Genomic DNA, 17,169 nt, shown 5'->3' with positions numbered 1-17,169 from the left:
AATGGAGAAATGGATATTTGAAACCAACTCCCACTGTGACCAACCAGAAAACCTGAACAAAGGGCCTTCCCTTTGATATCACTGGAGACTAACAAAGTAGTGTTTCTCATACATTTTAAATGAAATAACACCAAGTTCACAACAAATTCAAATTTTCCTTAAATCCAGCCCCTAGCTCATTTTACTAAGTCAGAATTTTCTTGATACTAAAATTTGAGAATGATATCACAAGAAAAGGAATATCAGGCCAATTTCAACTCTTAAAAGTAAATGCAAAAATAAAATTATCAAATAAATTGAATTAGAAGTACATTCAAAGTTAATATATCCAGAAATATAGAATTGTTTTTAATGTTTGAAAATTATGATCATCTCCATATATGGAAAAATCATTTTTTAAACAATTCAATATCAATTTATTATCAAAAATCCTAACACACTACAACTGAGAGGTTTTATTAACTAGTTAAAGGGAATCTACAGGAGAGGACCTTCAAGATGGCGGAGGAGTAAGATGTGGAGATCACCTTCCTCCCCACAAATACATCAAAAAATAATCTACATGTGGAACAACTCTTACAGAACACCTACTGAATGCTGGCAAAAAGCATCAGTCTTCCCTAAAGGCAAGAAAATCCCCAAGTACCTGGGTAGGACAAAAGAAAAAAGAAAAAACAGAGACAAAAGAATAGGAACAGGACCTGCACCTCTGGGAGGGAGCTGTGAAGGAAGAAATGTTTCCACACACTAGGAAACCCCTTCACTGGTGGAGACAGGTGGTGGGCAGGGGGAAACTTTGGAGCCATGGAGGAGAGTGCAGCTACAGGCATGCGGCCAGCAAACTGGAGAGATTCCCACACAGAGGAATGGTGCTGACCAGCACTCAACAGCCTGAGAGCCTTGTCTGCTCATCTGCCAAGGCAGGTGGAGGCTGGGAGCTGAGGCTTGGGCTTCAGATCCTAGGGAGAGGACTGGGGTTGGCTGCATAAACATAGCCTGAAGGGGTCTAGTGCACCACATGGAGCTGGGAGGGAATCCGGGAAAAAGTCTGGACCTGCTTAAGACGCAAGAGACTATTGTCTTGGGGTGCGTGAGGAGAAGGGATTCCTTCCCTGTCTGCCCACAGAAGGCAGAGAACTGCCTAAATTAGCTCCAGAGACAGGGGTGAGCTGTGGCTATCATCTTGGATCCCAGAGATGGGCATAAAATGCTAATGCTGCTGATGCAGCCACCAAGAATCCTGTGTGCAAGCACAGGGCACTATTCACACCTCCCATCCCAGGAGGCTGTGCACCCCTCCCAGGAGGCTGTGCATTGACTGGGTCCCATGATCCAGGGCCAACTTCCCCAGGAGAACACATGGCATGCCTCAGGCTGTTGCAATGTCATGCCAGCCTCTGCCACTGCAGGCTCGCCCCACATCCGTACCCCTCCCTCTCCCTGCCTGAGAGAGCCAGACCACCCTAACCAGTTGCTCCTTTAACCCCATCCTGTCTGGGTGGGAACAGATGCCTGAGGGTGACCTACACACAGAGGTGGGGCTGAAACCAAAACTGAACCCCAGGAGCCATGTGAACAAAGAAGAGAAAGGGAAATCTCTCCCAGCTGCCTCAGGAGCAGCGGATTAAATCCCCACAAACAATGTGATGTACCCTGGATCTGTGGAATACCTGAATAGACAATGAATCCTCCAAAAAATGAGGCAGTGGAATTGGGAGCAACTGTAGACTTGGGGTCTGCTGTCTGTGACTGATTTGTTTCTGGTTTTTATATTTTTCTTAGTACAATTTTTAGTGCTTGTTATCATTGGTGGATTTGTTTATTGGTTTGGTTGCTGTCTTTTTAAATTATTAATATTTTTTTCAATTTAAAAAAATATTTTTTAATATTTTATTTCAATAATTTTTTTTTCTTCCTTTTTTTCTCCCTTTTCTTCTGAGACATGTGGCTCACAGGGTCATGGTGCTCTGGCCTGGTGTCAGACCTCAGGCTCTGAGGTGGGAGAGCCAAGTTCAGGACATTGCACCACCAGAGGTCTCCCAGCCCCATGTAATATCAATTGGGGAGAGCTCTCCCAGAGATCTCCATCTCAACGTTAAGACTCAACTCCACCGAATGGCCAGCAAGTTGCAGTGCTGGATGCCCTATGTCAATCAACTAGCAAAAAAGGAAAACAACCACACCCATTAGCAGAGAAGCTGCCTAAAATCATACCAAGTTCAGAGACACCTGAAAACACACCACTGGATGCAGCCCTGCCCACCAGAAAGACAAGATCCAGCCCCACCCACCAGAACACAGGCACCAGTCTCCTCCACCAGGAAGCCTACACAAGCCATTGAAACAAACTCACTCACTGGGAGCAGACACAAAAAACAACAGGAACTATGAGCCTGCAGCCTCTGAAAATGAGACCCCAAACACAGTAAGTTAAAAAAAAAGCGAGAAGACAGAGAAATATGCAGCAGATGAAGGAGCAAGGTAAAAACGCACCAAACCAAACAAATGAAGAGGAAATAAGCAGTCTACCTGACAAATAATTCAGAGAAATGATAGTAAATATGATCTAAAATCTTGAACATATAATGTAGAAAATACAAGAAACATTTAACAAGGACCTAGAAGAACTAAAGAGCAAACAAACAATGATGAAGAACACAATAAATGAAATTTAAAATTCTCTAGAATGAAACAATAGCAGAATAACAGAGGCAGAAGAATGGATAAGTGATCTGGAAAATAAAGTAGAGGAAATAACTACCACAGAGGGGAATAAAGAAAAAGAATGAAGAGAATTTAGGACAGTCTCAGAGTCCTCTGGGACAACATTAAATGCACCAACATTTGAATTATAGGAGTCCCAGAAGAAGAGAAAAAGAAAGGGACTGAGAAAATATTTGAAGAGATTATAGTTGAAAACTTCCCTAATATAGGAAAGGAAATAGTCAATCAAGTCGAGGAAGTGCAGAGAGTCCCATACAGAATAAATCCAAGGAGAAATATGCCAAGACACATATTAATCAAACTACCAAAAATTAAATGCAGAGAAAAAATATTAAAAGCAGCAAGAGAAAAGCAACAAATAAGATACAGGGAATCCCTATAAGGTTAACAGCTGATCTTTCAGCAGAAACTCTGAAAACCAGAAGAGAATGACAGGACATATTTAAAGTGATGAAAGGGAAAAACCTACAAACAAGATTACTCTACCAAGGAAGGATCTCATTCAGGTTCGACTGAGAAAGTAAAATCTTTACAGACAAGCAAAACTTAAGAAAATTCAGCACCACCAAACCAGCTTTACAACAAATGCTAAAGGAACTTTTCTAGGCAGGAAATACAAGAGAAGGAAAAGACCTACAAAAACAAACCCAAAACAATTAAGAAAATGGTAATAGGAACATACATATTGATAATTACCTTAAATGTGAATGGATTAAATACTCCAACCCAAAGACACAGATTGGCTGAATGGATACAAAAACAAGACCCATATCGATGCTGTCTACAAGAGACCCACTTCAGACCTAGGGACACATACAGACTGAAAGTGAGGGGAAGGAGAAAGTTATTCCATGCAAATGGAAATCAAAAGAAAGCTGGAGTAGCAATTATCATATCAGAAAAAATAGACTATAAAATAAAGACTATTACAAGAGACAAAGAAGGACACTACATAATGATCAAAGGATCAATCTAAGAAGAAGATATAACAACTGTAAATATTTATGCACCCAACATAGGAGCACCTCAATACGTAAGGTAAATGATAACAGCCATAAAAGGGGAAATCGACAGTAACACAATCATAGTAGGGAACATTAACACGCCACTTTCACCAATGGACAGATCAACCAAAATTAAAATAAATAAGGAAACAGAAGCTTTAAATAACACATTAAATAAGATAGACTTAACTGATATTTATAGGACATTCCACCCAAAAACAACAGAATAATCTTTCTTCTCCAGTGCTCATGGAACATTCTCCAGGATAGATCATATCTTGGGTCACAAATCAAGGCTTGATAAATTTAAGAAAATTGAAATCATACCAAGTTTCAGTTCTGACCACAATACAATGAGTCTAGATATCAATTACAGGAAAAAACCTGTAAAAAAAAATACAAACATATGGAGGCTAAACAATACACTACTAAATAACCAAGAGATTACTGAAGAAATAAAAGGAAATCAAAAAATGCCTAGAAACAAATGACAATGAAAACACAATGGCCCAAACCTATGGAATGCAGCAAAAGCAGTTCTAAGAGGGCAGTTTATAGCTATATAATCCTACTTCAAGAAACAAGAAACATCTCAAACAAACAACCTAATTTTACACCTAAAGCAATTAGAGAAAGAAGAACAACAACAACAAAAAAAAACAAAGTTAGCAGAAGGAAAGAAATCATAATGATCAGATCAGAAATAAATGAAAAAGAAATGGAGGGAACAGTAGCAAAGATCAATAAAACTAAGAGCTGCTTCTTTGAGAAGATAAAAAAGATTGATAAACCTTTAGCCAGACTCATCAAGAAAAAAAGAGAGGAGACTCAAATCAACAGAATTAGAAATGAAAAATAAGTAACAATTGACCCTGCAGAAATACAAAGGATCATGAGAGATTACTACAAGCAGCTATATGCCAAGAAAATGGACAACCTGGAAGAAATAGACAAATTCTTAGGAAAGCATAACCATCTGACACTAAACCAGAAAGAAATAGGTAATATAAACAGACCACTCACAAGCACTGAAAATGAAAGTGTGATTAAAAATCTTCCGAAAAACAAAAGCCCAGGACCAGATGGCTTCAGAGGCAATATCTATAAAACATTTAGAGAAGAGCTAACACCTATCCTTCTCAAAATCTTCCAAAATGTAGCAGAAGTAGGCACACTCCCAAACTCATTCTACAATGCCACCATCACCCTGATAGCAAAACCACACAAAGATATCAAAAAAAAAAAAAAAAAAAAGAGAGAAAACAGGCCAATATCACTGATGAACATAGATGCAAAAATCCTCAACAAAATACTAGCAAACAGAATCCAACAGCACACTAAAAGGATCACACCATGATCAAGTGCAGTTTATCCCAGGACTGCAAGGATTCCTTAATATATGTAAATCAATCAATATGATACACCATATTAAAAAATTGCATGGTAAAAACTATATGATAATCTCAATAGATGCAAAAAAATCTTTCAACAAAATTCAACACCCATTTATGATAAATCTCTCCAGAAACTATGCATAGAGGGAACCTACCTCACCATAATAAAGGCCATATATGACAATCCCACAGCCAACATCATTCTCAATGGTGAAAAACAAAAACCGTTTCCTCTAAGATCAGGAACAAGACAAGATTCTCCACTCTCATCACTATTATTCAACATAGTTTTGAAAGTTTTAACCACAGATATCAGAGAAGAAAAAGAAATAAAAGTAATCCAAATTGGAAAAGAAGAAGTAAAGTTGTCACTGTTTGCAGATCACATGATACTATACATAGAGAATCCTAACGATGCTACCAAAAAACTACTAGAGTTAATCAATGAATTTGGTAAAGTAGCAGGATACAAAATTAATGCACAGAACTCTCTTGTATTCCTATACACTAATGATGAAAAATCTGAAAGAGAAATCAAGGAAACACTCCCATTTACCACTGCAACAAAAAGAATAAAATACCTAGGAATAAACCTACCTAAGGAGACAAAAGACCTGTATGCAGAAAACTATAAGGCACTGAGGAAATAAATTAAAAATGAAACAAACAGATGGAGAGATATACCATGTTCTTGTATTAGAAGAATCAACATTGTGAAAATGATTATACTACCCAAAGCAATCTACAGATTCAGTGCAATCCCTATCAAACTACCATTGGCATTTTTCACAGAAATAGAATTTAAAAAAATCACAATTTGTATGGAAACTCAAAAGACCACAAATAGCCAAAACAATCTGGAGAAACAAAAATGGAGCTGGAGGAATCAAGCTCCCTACTTCAGAGTATACTACAAAGCTACAATAAGGAAGACAGTATGGTACTGGCAGAAAAACAGACATATAGATCAATGGAACAAGATAGAAAGCCCAGAGATAAACCCACACACATATGGTCACCTTATCTTTGATAAAGGAGGCAGGAATGTACAGTGGAGAAAAGACGGCCTCTTCAATAAGTTGTGCTGGGAAAACTGGACAGCTACATATAAAAGAATGAAATTAGAACACCCCCTAACACCATACACAAAAATAAACTCAAAATGGATTAAAGACCTAAATGTAAGGCCAATCAGTATAAAACTCTTAGAGGAAAACATAGGCAGAACACTCTATGACCTGAATCACAGCAAGATCCTTTTTGACCCACCTCCTAGAGAAATGGAAATAAAAACAAAACTAAACAAATGTGACCTAATGAAACTTAAAAGTTTTTTCACAACAAAGGAAACCATAAACAAGACAAAAAGACAACCCTCAGAATGGGAGAAAATATTTGCAAATGAAGCAACTGACAAAGGATTAATCTCCAAAATATACAAGAAGCTCATGCAGCTCAATATCAAAAAAAATCAAACAACCCAATACAAAAATGGGCAGAAAACCTAAATAGACACTTCTCCAAAGAAGATATACATATTGCCAACAAACACATGAAAGGATACTCAATATCACTAATCATTAGAGAAGTGCAAATCAAAACTATAGTGAAGTATCACCTCACACCATTCAGAATGGTCATCATCAAAAAATCTACAAACAAAAAATGCTAGAGAGGGTATGGAGAAAAGGGAACCCTCTTGCACTGTTGGTGGGAATGTAAATTGATACAACCACTATGGAGAGCAATATGAGGTTGCTAAAACACTAAAAATAGAACTACCATATGACCCAGCAATCCCACTCCTGGACATATACCCTGAGAAAGCCATAATTCAAAAATATACATGTACCACAATGTTCATTGTAGCACTATTTACAATAGCTGGGACATGGAAGCAACCTAAGTGTCCATTGACAGATGAATGGATAAAGATTGTGGTACATATATACAATGGAATATTACTCAGCCATAAAAAGAAACGAAATTGAGTTATTTGTAGTGAGGTGGATGGACCTAGAGTCTGTCAGACAGAGTGAAATAAGTCACCAAGAGAAAAACAAATACTAACACATGCTAACATATATATATGGAATTTAAAAAATAAAACAAGTTTCTGATGAACCTAGGGGCAGGACAGGAATAAAGAGGCAGATGTAGAGAATGGACTTCAGGATACAGGGAGGGGGAAGGGTAAGCTGGGATAAAATTATAGAGTGACATGTACATGTATACACTACCAAATGTAAAATAGATTGTTAGTGGGAAGCAGCTCCATAGGACAGGGAGATCAGTTTGGTACTTTGTGACCACCTAGAGGGGTGAGATACGGAGGGTGGGTGGGAGAAGCAAGAGGGAGGGGATATGGGGATATATGTATACATATAGCTGATTCACTTTGTTATACAGCAGAAACTAACACAACATTGTAAAGCAATTATACTCCAACAAAGATGTTAAAAAAAGTAAAGGGAATCTACGAAACAACAATAGCAAATATCAAATTTTTTTTTTCGTGAGTTTTATTTTTTTATTTTTATTTTTTTAAATTTTTTGCCTTATAACAAATTTAATCAGTTATACATATACATATGTTTCCATATCCCCTCCCTTTTGCGTCTCCCTCCCACCCTCCCTATCCCACCCCTCCAGGCGGTCACAAAGCACCGAGCTGATCTCCCTGTGCTATGCGGCTGCTTCCCACTAGCTATCTACCTTACGTTTGGTAGAGTATATATGTCCATGCCGCTCTTTCACTTTGTCACAGTTACCCTTCCCCCTCCCCATATCCTCAAGTCCATTCTCTAGTAGGTCTGTGTCTTTATTCCTGTCTTACCCCTATGTTCTTCATGACATTTTTTTTTCTTAAATTCCATATATATGTGTTAGCATACAGTAGCAAATATCAAATTTAAGGAAGGAATTTTAAAAGACATTGGTCTCTAATCTAACAAGATAAATACTTAAATTACTACAACTTCTACTCAGCACTACAAAGGCAATACTTGGTAGTGAAATGTCAAGAAAAAGAAACTGAATTTCAAAAGATTGAAAAAGTAGAATTACAACTTAAAATGCTTAGAAAAATTCATTATATATATAAACTTTCATACCCTGTAACCAGTTTTTAATTAGGTTGTTTTTTAATATTGAGTTGTATGAGTTTTTTGTATATTTTTGCTATTAACTGCTTATAATGTATATCACTTGCAAATATCTTCTCCCATTCAGTAGGCGGCCTTCTCATTTTGTTCATAATTTCTTTTTCTGTGCAAAGTTTGATGTAGTCCCATTTGCTAATTTTTGCTTTTGTTTTCATTGCCTAAGGAGACATATCCAAAAAAAATATTGCTAAATTGATGTCAGAGTGCACTGTCTATTTTCTTCTATGAGTTTTATAGTTTCAGGTCTTATATTAAGTCTTTAATCCATTTTGAGTTTATTTTTGTATATAGTGCGAAACAGTAGTCCAACTTGAATCTTTTTCATGTAGCTGTCTACTTTTCCCATCACTATTTATTGAAGAAGCTGTCTTTTCCCCATTGTATATTCTGGCCTCCTTTGTCATAGATTAATTTACCATCTAGGTATGGGTTCATTTCTGGGCTCTCTGTTCTGTTCTATTGATATGTGTCTGCTTTTTGGCCAGTACCATACTGTCTTCTACAGTACCATACTGTAGCTTTGTAGTATACTTTGAAATCAGGGAGTCTGATTCCTCCATCTTTGGTCTTCTTTCTTAAGATCATTTTGGCTAATCAGGGTCTTTTGTGTTTTCATACATATCTTAAAATTATTTGTTCTCGTTATGTGAGTGATGCCGTTGTTTTTTTTTTTTTTTTTTTTTTTTTTTTTTTTTGCCGTACGCGGACCTCTCACTGTTGTGGCTTCTCCCATTGTGGAGCACAGGGCCCAGACATGCAGGCACAGTGGCCACGGCTCATGGGCCCAGCCGCTGTGCAGTACATGTGATCATCCCAGACCGGGGCATGAACCCATGTCCCCTGCATTGGCAGGTGGACTCCCAACCACTGCACCACCAGGGAAGCCCGATGCCATTGGTATTTTGTCATCAGTTGCATTGAATCTGTAGTTTGCCTTAGGTAGGATGGCCATTTTAACAATATTAATTCTTGTAATCTGTGAGCACGGTATATCTTTCCATTTGTTTCTCTTGTCTTCAATTCATTTCATCAGTTCTTATAGTTTTGAAAGTACAACTGTTTTACCACCTTAGATTAATTGCTAAGTATTTTATTCCTTTTAATGTGATGGTAAATAGGACTGTTTTCTTAATATCTCTTTCTGATAATTCACTGATAGTTCATTGCTAGAATATAGAAACACAACAGATTTGTGTCTATTAATTTTGTATCCTACAAATGAATATAGTTAATCATTAGTAGGTTTTTGGTGGTATCTTTAGGATTTTCTATGTCTACAAACAGTGACAGTTTTACTTCTTCCTTTACAATTTGGATTCCCATTATTTATTTTTCTTGTCTGATTCCTGTGGCTAGTGCTTTCAATACAGTGTTGAATAAAAGTGATGAGAGTGAGCTTCCTTGTCTTGTTTCTGATCTTAATGGAAGTGCTTTCAGCTTTTCACCATTGAGTATCATGTTAACTGTGGGCTTGTCATATATGGCAGTTATTATGTTGTGGTATGTTTCCTCTATGCCCACTTCACTGAGAGCTTTTTATCATAAATGAATGTTAAATTTTGTCATAAGCTTTTTCTGCATCAATTGAAATGATTATATGATTTTATTCTTCAAATTTTTAATGTGGTATATCACATTAATTGATTTGGGAATATTGAACCATCCTTGCATCCTTGTGATAAATTCCATTTGTTCATGATGTATGTCTTTTTAATGAATTATTGAATTTGGTTTGATATTTTTTTATCAAAAATTTATCAATATTCATCTATTAATAATAGATAATATTAATATAAATAATATTCAATTAATAATATAAATTGATAATATAAATATTATCAATATCTATGTTCATCAGTGATATTGGTCTATAATTTTCTTTTTTTTCTGATATCTTTGTCTGGTTTTGGTATTAAGGTCATCGTGGCCTCATGGAATGAGTTTGGAAGCATCCCTTTCTCTGCAATATTTTAGAATAGTTTGTGAAGGATGGGCATTAACTCTTCTTTAAATGTCTGATAGAACTCACCTCTGAAGTGCAAAGCCATCTGGCCCTGGACTTTTGTTGGGAGTTTGTTTGTTTGCTTGCTTGTTTGTCTAATTTCTGATTCAGTTTCATTACTGATAAGTGGTGTGTTCATATTTTCTGTTTCTTCCAGATTCAATGTAAAATTGGGCGATTGTACATTTCTTGGAGTTTGTTCATTTCTTCTAGGTTTCCGATTTTATTAGCATATAATTGTAGCAAATTCTTATGATCCTTTGTATTTATGTAGTGTCGGTTGTAACTACTTTTTCATTTCTGATTTTATTTTGGCCCTCTTTCTTTTCTTCTTGATGAGTCTGGCTATAGGTTTATGGATTTTGTTTATCTTTTCAGAGAGCTCACTCTTAGTTTTGTTGATCTTTTCTGTTGTTTTTCTGGTCTCCATTCATTTCTGCTCTGGTCTTTATTATTTCTTCCCTTCTACTAACTTTATGGTTTGTTTGTTCATCTTTTTTCTGGTTAGTTTAGGTGTGAAGTTAGGTTGTTTATTTGAGATTTTTGTTTGTTTGTTTTCTGAAGTAGGCTTGTTTTACTATAAACTTCCCTCTTGGAACTGCTTTTTTTTTTTTTTTTTTTTTTGAGTCCCATAGATTTTAGATTGTGTTTTTGAATTTGTCTCTAGTAATTTTGTTTTCCTCTTTCATTTCTTCAGTGACCTTTAGTACTTCTTTTTCTCTCAAATGTATCCTGATTGGACAATAAATTGTATGATCACTCTAATCATAGATTTTTATTTCCACTGCTTTAAATAAAAGTTAGCCTCTTGCAAGCAGACCCCCCTTTTGCAATTTCCCCTCTGTAAATGTGAATCTTAATGTATTAGTTGATGTTACTATGACATATCACTGTTAAAAATTGTTTTCAGATATTTGTTTATATTTTCCAAGCAATACTAAAATGATAATAATATTAGATTAGCCTGATATTTATAATAAGGAAACTGATGCTCAGACTTAAAAATCTCACATGGTGAGCCATGGATACACTCGGCTGCCTCAGGCATAATGCCACTGGAAAATTTATTCTATTATCCTAGATTTTATATTGGTATTAATAAAGTGTACATATAAATTACTTCCTTGCAGGAGCTAAATCACACTTTTGAGAACGTTTTCATAACAATGATCCTGTCTAATTTGTAGATATTGTTGTTCTTTTTTGTCTTGTTGCTCTGACTTCTTGTGGTGTCACAAGGGAATTCTGTCACTTGCCCCAAGTATTTTAAGAGCACAGGTTTAGTTGTCTTTATAGTTATTATTATTATTATTATTATTATTATTATTATTATTTTGTCAGCTCATTTCAGGCTAGAGAATTCCAAGGCTTTATTATTTTTTACAGATCTTTGCTTTTGGAAATATATTAGCTTTGAGTTATATTTCCTCTTCCCATCATATTTGTTCCCATTAAAAGTAATACTTTTTAATCCAAAATTTCATAATGAGTTGAAAAATAGAACTTCATCTTGGATGTTACTTGTGTGCCTACCCCAAACTATAAATTGTCACTGTGTCTGTGTGATTGACTTTCAAGCTAAATAAACTCAGTGAGATTTGTTCTGTTATCATTATTCAATCTCTTATTGAAATTGTAGTCTATTCATTCTTGCCTAAAATGACTTTAGATCTTGCTGATTCTTCTATAATCTCCCAAAAATACAATTAAAATTATTACTTATGAATGAATATTCATTATTTATTGAAAAGTCCTATGTATTTTGTAATTTCCATCTGTGAGTTTGACTGTGAAAACGTGAATAAGTGCAGCAATTCCTAATCCATTCCGTTTTGAATAAAATGCATCAATGTCAATTTTTTAGATACGTGAACATAATAAAATGAAGTTTTTTTGTTTGTTTGTTTTTATGCGGTACAAGGGCCTCTCACTGTTGTGGCCTCTCCCATTGTGGAGCACAGGCTCTGGACACGCAGGCTCAGCGGCCATGGCTCACGGGCCCAGCCGCTCCAGGACATATGGGATCTTCCTGGACCAGGGCACGAACCCATGTCCCCTGCATCGGCAGGTGGACTCCCAACCACTGTGCCACCAGGGAAGCCCAAAATGAAGTATTTTTATATGAACAAAGTCTGCATTTCTTTACCAGTGTTATAGGAGAAAATAAAGAGGTTTCAAAAGTCATTTATTATTTGGCTTTAAGGTTACTGTTAGTCTTATTTTTTTCAAGTATTTATAATCCTCCTCTTCTAGTTAGTTAAATAATGCATTTTTGCTATTATATGAAAAATAAACAATTGAAGCTTAAAATATCTCCCACATTGCATCACTTTCATTTTGTTCTTCAGTATATTACAAAATATGAGCAAACCGTTGTTAACTTGTCAATTATGAAAGTGAAAATTTGCTTTATTATTATATGATGAAAGCAAAATTTCTTCAGATGAATATTTCCTTTCTTTAAATTCTTAAAAAGAATGGGAAACATAAACTAACCTGTGTCACAAAGGATTTTGCTGCTTAAATATTTTATTAAAGGGATTCTTTCTACTATGTAAACAACAATTTGCTTTCTTATTTCTAATGAGTTTCACCTTGATATAAATGTGAACTCTCAATTCTATTTCCTTCCTGATTCTGCCTTCTGGCAGAACTAATTCAAGCATAAGTCTTCATAACTCTGTGCTTGGGTCATTTCTGTGGAAATATAAAGTAAAATGAGATAGTTAACCAACTTAAGGTACTCTATAACTTGTGCAATGTGTGCAATATTTACAAAGATGAAGAGAGTTAAAGAAAAGCTATTGGTTTCAAATGGTCTTCAGGGAGAAGAAATAGCTATGACATACTTGGCCTTGAATGTGATTCTGAAAGTTTTATGATAATGTGCTGTCTACCAACTTGCCACACATGTCACTTAATCAACTAGAAGAATAAAGGTGCCAGGGTAGACAGTTCCCATCAAGATGGATTCTTATATGCAGCGACCCACTAGCATCATATTTCATATTTTGAAGCTTCCCTTATTATCATTTCATCTTTTATTTAATATTTCAACTCTATGGTTTCTGCCATGCCCTTGTTTTTACTACACATATTAATAAAAATTCATGCAGCATCACATTTTAAAAAGTATCTTGTCATAAAAAAATCAAGAAAATATTGTGACTTCTCTGAACTCTGGGCAAGAAAGGAGTTTTAAGCATAAGTCTAAAATGAAAAAAGGATTGAATGATAAATAAGAGAAGTCAATTTTAGGCAAAATATTAATTTTTATTATGCAAAAAGTTATAATCAAAGCTTGAAAGTCCAACAGAAAAATGTTAACACATATAAACATATAACCTTCCACAAAAGAAATACAAATGACAAAAAATTAGTAATCAATAAGATGCAAAGAAAAATAATTCAAGACTGTCATTTGGCTTCTCAAATTAACAGAGATTCAAATACAGTTAGAGGTCTGGAATGAAGATGAAAGAGAGACAGGGAGATAGAGATATATTCTGGGCTGGAGAGGTGCAGGGAAAAGATTCAGATTACTAGCCCACTTTTAGAAATTTATCAGGAAGTATTCAGTATCAGGAAGGAAGTATTCAGTGATGTACACAGATATTAAGCTTCATTACAGACTTGCTTTTAAAAGCAAAATAAATATTAAAAAAATAAAGGTCCAAGAAACAAATTATTTTGCATATACCTGGAGAAACATTTCATTTAACCTTTTTTTCTGTGCCTAATATTCTAGGAATTGTGCTCAGTATATATTATTAATGAAATAAAAAGCAACTTTTACTTTCTTTATCTCTGTATATACTATATGACCCCATGGTTAATTTGGTTAATTCCTGCAAAATAAAATTATTAATGCTTTTCACATTCTTTATATATTTCCATATTTTCTAGTCTCCACAATTTATGTATTACTTTCCTAATGAGAAAAGGATTTTAAAGTAATACTATAACTTTATTGACATATCATTAACTGATTATTTTCTTTAGATACTGTGTGAATTTATCCTTTCTATAACTACATGCACTTTTTAAGAAATGAATTATTTGTCTCTGAAAAGGTATTTTGTGTGAAAGTCCATAAAGATTATATCATTATTAAGTAATTTGGAAATACTCTCTTATAATTCATAAGCTAATATACAGGAAATTTATTGAGACTTAACTGGACTGTATCAGCTTTATAAAACTGTTGGCTCATCTACAGCATATAGAGGTGAATTAAAATTTTGGATGTCTGTTTTTTTAATTCAATCAAATAAACACTTCTGTCTACCCTACCAAATAGTTAAAGAATAATCTGAATAATTATTTCATTCAAATATAGTCAGTTTTCAGATTCATCCCTGTAAACTATATGCAACCCCTAGGCAAGACTAATTCTATGTAGCCAGACCCTAGCCATCCTGCCAGCTAGCTGACCAAGATGCTTGAGCAGGCCCAGCTTAAATCAACAGAGGATGTCCTGGATCAATAGAGTTGCCCGGGCAACTTGTAGACTCATGGGAAATAATAAAGGATTTTTTTTTTGTTTTAAGCTATTAAAGTTTTTTTTGTGGTATGAGGGCCCCTCACTGTCATGGTCTCTCCCATTGAGGAGCACAGGCTCCGGACGCACAGGCTCAGCAGCCATGGCTCACAGGCCCAGCTGCTCCATGTCATGAGGGATCTTCCCGGACCGGGGCACGAACCCGTGTCCCCTGCATCGGCAGGTGGACTCTCAACCACTGTGCCACCAGGGAAGCCCCTAAGCTATTAAAGTTTTAAGTGGGTTTTTATAGAGCAGTAGCTATCTGATAACTGTATTAAATAAAGCACGTTTCTAAATTCTTTACAGTATCATATTTAATTATCTTTCTGATTTTAATTCACTACAATTATAGGATTTCCTACAAACTTTTGAGAATCTGTTCTCAGATCCAGCCTTTAATAAGCTATTTTAAATATCTTAGAATTAGATCCTGAGAATATGATTTGGCCCTATATAACACAGTCATTTTTAGTTATAATAACTACATAATCACAAATATAGGAAAAGTAAAAATAAAGAATATTTGCCTTTGAGGAATGTAATAAACTATAAGCAATATTTCATTATTCAGAAATGAGTCAGATAAAGTTTAGCCCTGGATTTGTCCATCTCCCTACTAATGTCAACTGGTTATTGGCTAGGTGAGTGTAGGCAAAGCACAAACATTATCTTTCATTTCCCCTTTCCTTCCCTCCCCTTAGTGTCTACTCTCACTCTTCCCAGATCAACAGGGTCTTTCAACAAACTCTGAGTCCCCAGTTAATGATTTCAATCTAGGAGATTAATATGTCCCAGGTCTTAATTATGATTTTACTCATTTTTCTGACCCTGAAAAACTAGGCTGACATTATAAATATAATAAGCAGAATATTTGGAAAATAAAAGTTTTCTTTTGTTGAGAATAACAACTACAATGAAAAAGCTTAATTCCTTGCTATCCTCAGCACTTTATCCATTAATATTTTAGAACATCCTAATAATATGTTATCTGCTTAATCATTATCTGCTTAATCATTAGAAGCCTATTGACTTTATTCATTGAGTGAAAACAGATGGCTCCAAATTAACTAGTGAATAGGTTCACAAATCTTAAAAATTATCAATATATCAAGAAATGCTTCTAATGAACATATGTGGGAACTTCTTATTTCCCAAGGCTGCCTTCTGAAAATGTGAATGTAGAAGCAGTAATCTTTAGAAAGGAGATGAGGTAGACTACTTCACTAGACAGCAATGAGACCTATATTGGGTGAGGTACCTGTATTTTTCAGCAAGATGATTGCCTACCATAGCATTCAATTCTTGCAGTCTGTCATGTGGCTGATATGGTGAGAATTAGAGCAATTTATCTGGGTCAGAGTGTTTACTGAAACTCATTAAAATGTAAATATATTACTTGAGAAAGGTAACACTGTAAGTCACAGAATGTATTAATAATTTAACATGTATTATATTATTCTAAAGTTCTAATAATTGATCTGTTGACAAAGCACTTAGAAGATACATTCACTTGCATTTTTAATAATAGGCTTCTCAAACTCAAGATTATTTGTACTCAATTCTTCATCTCCACCATCTGCATAGTCCCCTCACCTGTTATTGACTGAATGTGCCCCCTAAAATCATATACTGAAGACTTTATTCCCAATGTGATTGTATTAGGAAGTGAGAGCTTGGGAGGTAATTAGGTTTAGATGAGGTTATGAGGGTGGATCCCCGCACCCCACCCCCATGATGGAATTAGTGTCCTTATAAGAAGAAGGAGACACCAAATCATCCTCTTTCTACCATGTGAGGACAGAGCCCTCACGACTGTGAGTATACAGAAGGAAGCTTCTGTTGGAATTCAGGGAAAGGACACCCACTAGAACAACCCATGCTGGCATCCTGATCTCAGACTTTCAGCCTCTAGAACCCTGAGAAAATACATTTCTGTTGTTTAATCCATCCAATCTATGGCATTTTATTATAGCAGTCTGAGCTGATTAGACACCACCCACTCAACCATCTTCTCAATCCAAGAACCTGGGAATCATGTTTTGTTCATTTATGGTCTGCATATCTCATACCTAAACCAGCAGCAAGTTCTTTGGACTATTTTATTATGTTTCCTGACGAAAATCTTCCAATGGCTGGTCCTGCAATAATAATGCAATCTAAACTACTCATTTTAACCCATATTTACCTCTCCAACACTTCCCTTACCACTTCCCTCTTGATTTACACACTTCAGTCACATTAACTTTTCTGTTACATGCATCACAAAGTCCATTCCCAACTAAGGCTCTGTACTCCCTCTTGCTTTGCCTGGAAACCTCTTCTTTAATACCTTCTTGGG

This window comes from Mesoplodon densirostris, chromosome 5, assembly GCF_025265405.1.
Source record: "Mesoplodon densirostris isolate mMesDen1 chromosome 5, mMesDen1 primary haplotype, whole genome shotgun sequence".
NCBI lineage: Eukaryota > Metazoa > Chordata > Mammalia > Artiodactyla > Ziphiidae > Mesoplodon > Mesoplodon densirostris.
This window is presented reverse-complemented; position numbering follows the sequence as displayed.